Here is a 3,989-nt window from a genome sequence, read left to right on the forward strand (position 1 = left end):
ATATCTGGTGACCGTGAATGATCTTAGTTTTCGAAGTCATAGTGATGAATAGTATGTACCGTAATATGTCAATAGGAAAATAGTAAATGCGACGTGGTTACATTCGTTGTGAATGCACAAAGAAAAATTGATTTGTAAGCGTACAGAAAATATATTCTGAGAAAGACACTTATGTTGTAAGAAATGATAAGAGAGATATAAAGAGTTCTTTTTGAATGTCACATGTTCGTCGAATGTAAATAATGTTCGTGTATAAACTTAAGTTATTGATAATTTTTTTTACAGAAAAAAAAAATGTAATAATAATAATAATAAAAAAGAGTTACAGTGTGGTGAAAATTGTTATGACACCGAAGTATGGTGGAAAAACCAAACCCAGTGAGAATATTTTAAAAGAAATCTATTTGGAATTCCACGTTGGAAATGTTGATCGGTTTTTGATTGATACTATTGATACCATAAAATTATCAACCATCGCACAAACAATAACTCTGAGCACCTCTTCAAACTCCACCCATCTAACACCCGTGGACATATTTACAAAGTAAGAAAACAGCACAGCTCCCATGACTTCAGGAAACATTTTTTCACGCTGAGAGTTGCTGAAGCATGAAACAAACTGCCGGCATCGGTTGTTAGTTGTCGGAGCACTGCATCCTTCAAAACTTCCATGCTTCCTGAGATTCGCCAACACTACACCTGATTTCTCCCTCATACACACATAAACAAGCATGTATCTGACTCATACACTGTTCACTTTCCAGACATTTGTACATTACTGCATGTACTTTATGTGCACTTTCTGACAAGTTGTGGTGCACCTAAGCACTGTATACAATAATTTCATTATATATTATTATTATTATTATTTGATGGAGAGAATAAAGGTCTAGCTACTGCATAATATTATTATATTGGCATCATCGGTGAGATTATAACAGGGGTCCGGAACTCTCGTGGGAGGAAAAAAATTCGCACTCGAACAGCCCTTCTCTGTCAAACTGGGATAAATGTGTCGTGCCCGAGAAACTCCGTTTGGTGGAGTGGCTGACGCAACGAATATCACAAACTCTTCTTCGTGAATACAGTTCTGCTAACTTACACATAGTAGGGGGTCATAGTTGAAATAGAATAATTGAAGAAAGTTAGACTTTGTTCAAGGGACACTACTCTTTTCAAGAGACACTACTCTACTGTACTAAATTTAATTTCTTTTCTGGGCACCGTTCATGAAATTTGGGGGATGGGAGTTAGTCGATTACATAGACTCCAGTACTCAACAGGTACGGCGAGCTGGCAGAAACGTTAGCGCGCCGGGCGAAATGCCTACTGGTATTTCGTCTGCCGCCTCGTTCTGAGTTCAAATTTCGCCGAGGCCAACTTTGCCTTTCATCCTTTTGGGGTCGATTAAATAAGTACCAGTTATGCACTGGGGTCGATATAATCGACTTAATCCGTTTGTCTGTCCTTGTTTGTTCTCTCTGTGTTTAGCCCCTTGTGGGTAGTAAAGAAATAGGTATTTGTTTTATCGACCTCACCGGAGTTTGAACTCAAAACATTTAACCGGAAGAAATGCCACTAATCATTTTGTCCGGCATTCTAACGACTCTGTTAGCTCGCCACCTTGCTGTAATATATAATCTAAATATTGCTAAAGGGAAATGTGTGAAGTTAAGACTGATGGAAACTTGCTACTAGTAACTTGCAACCCAGTACTAACCGCACGTGGTCGAGTGGCCAGTGGCCATACCAGCTCCCTACGAAAGTTGCTCCGTGAGGAGAACACGTGGGTGTTCAGCAGGATTTAAAAAACGGTCTGTCAATGACAAATGAACTACTTGAAAACTGACGGCATTCATATCTTGAGGAGGATACGGGTGCTAACAGGATTATGAAGTACATTGAAAACCCCTGGAATTGAAGTACACCAGTATGTAAAACATATATGCCTGGCCGTTCAGGGCTTCTGGTTCATGAAATGACTTCAAGACTGAGAGGGTTAGAAAAGTTTGGATATTTCCAGGAAAATTAACGGATCTTTTCTATTGCTGTCATAGATTTTGAAAATTTTTAATGAAGGGAAATTTTTGAAATTGATGTAATTTTTTACGCTGAATCCTATTTTGTTATTCATTTGTTCCAGAAAAAAAAATTGGGATAACGTTACAGGTTTGAAATTTGATCATTTTTACCCAATCAAAGAACAGGATTTGGAAGTTGGGCGTTTTCTGCGTGATAGTCGTCTATCACAAAATGAAAGCAAAAACATAACAACAACGAAAGTTGTAAGAAGGTTTGAAGTTTTAATTAGTTTTAATGAATAAAATCATGTGAAACGGTCGAACAAGCATGTAAATAATTTTAAAAGGAAAAAAGTCCTTCGGGGAAACCTTTATGCAAAAATTTAGGGGTTAGCGTTTGGATTTAGGATTAGGGCTAGAGTTTATGGTTACGGCTCAGGATTAGGGCTTTCTTTCTTTCTTTCTTTCTTTCTTTCTTTCTTTCTTTCTCTTTGTGTGTGTGTGTGTGTGATGAGGAATTTTCAGCTCTCGATGGAGTCGTAGGGAACCGTCGTGACATACGTTGGGTCTTGAACATTTTGAATCTGGTACAGTCTATTTCGTCAAGGTCTGAAATATTCTATGACTAAATCTTAAACTCACGGACAATTCTTTGAAGATTACGTATGCTAAATGTTATTTATTTTACATGAATATAAACTAAGGGTTGTCTCAGCTATTATTGATTAGTATTTCTTTGGTTTAACTGAGAGAATAAGGCGGCGAACTGGCAGAACCGTTGCCACGCCGGACAAGATGCTTAGCGGTATTTCCTCTGGCTCTAAGTTCAAATGCCACCAAGATCAACTTTGCCTTTTATCCTTTCAGGGTAATTAAAATAACTACCGGTTGAGCACTGGGGTCTATGTAATCCACTTATCTTCCTCTCAAAATTCCTAGCTTTGTGCAAAAATTAGAAAGGATTTATCCGAGAGTGTGTCTTTCACAAACGAAATCAGACCGAAGAAATTAACTCTGTAACTCAGCTGACAAATAATGTGCAGGTAATTTTTCCTTCATTTTCTTGGGATTTTTCTTCATGTTCCTGATATGGGTTTCAAGTACAAAATCTCAGTACAACAAAAGCTGAACCAATGCAAGAAAGTTTTTTTGAAGCACTCCGTCGGTTACGACGACGAGGGTTCCGGTTGATCCGAATCAACGGAACAGCCTGCTCGTGAAATTAACGTGTAAGTGGCTGAGCACTCCACAGACACGTGCACCCTTAATGTAGTTCTCGGGGGATATTCAGCGTGACACAGAGAGTGACAAGGCGGCCCTTTCAAATACAGGTACAACAGAAACAGGAAGTAAGAGTGAGAGAAAGTGTGTGGTGAAAGTGAAAGAGTACAGCAGGGATCACCACCATCCCCTGCCGGAGCCTCGTGGAGCTTTAGGTGTTTTCGCTCAATAAACACTCACAACGCCCGGTCTGGGAATCGAAACCGTGATCCTATGACCGCGAGTCCGCTGCCCTAACCACTGGGCCATTGCGCCTCCACGCAAGAAAGTAACCATTGTGGGCAGCGCCAGTAGTACCATAGAATCGCAACCCTCTTTAATTCCAAACTAAAACAAGGTCCGTCACCATCCGTCCATCTTCACCCTCCAAATCTGGAAAGGTCGTGTGGGGTAGGGATTCCCGGGCACCTCGTTAGGGTCCTATCAGAAGCAATTCTCATTAGACTTTTGGGCTGGATTCCCAAATATGACCACCTGAGATTACGAATACTATTCAACCATTTCGGTTTTATTATACTTCTAAGTCTCCTGCTGGTTGGCCTGGCTTGATGAATCTATCTTGCGATTCTTACCGGTCACCTTATAATCACATGGCCACAACACTGGAACTGTGACCCCCACAGTGCAGAGAAATAGTGGCTTGAGCTGGAGAGAAGACTATCTGATCAGGCTAAGGTCACCTGATAT

The sequence above is a fragment of the Octopus sinensis genome, linkage group LG25, assembly GCF_006345805.1.
Source record: "Octopus sinensis linkage group LG25, ASM634580v1, whole genome shotgun sequence".
In the NCBI taxonomy this organism is placed as follows: domain Eukaryota; kingdom Metazoa; phylum Mollusca; class Cephalopoda; order Octopoda; family Octopodidae; genus Octopus; species Octopus sinensis.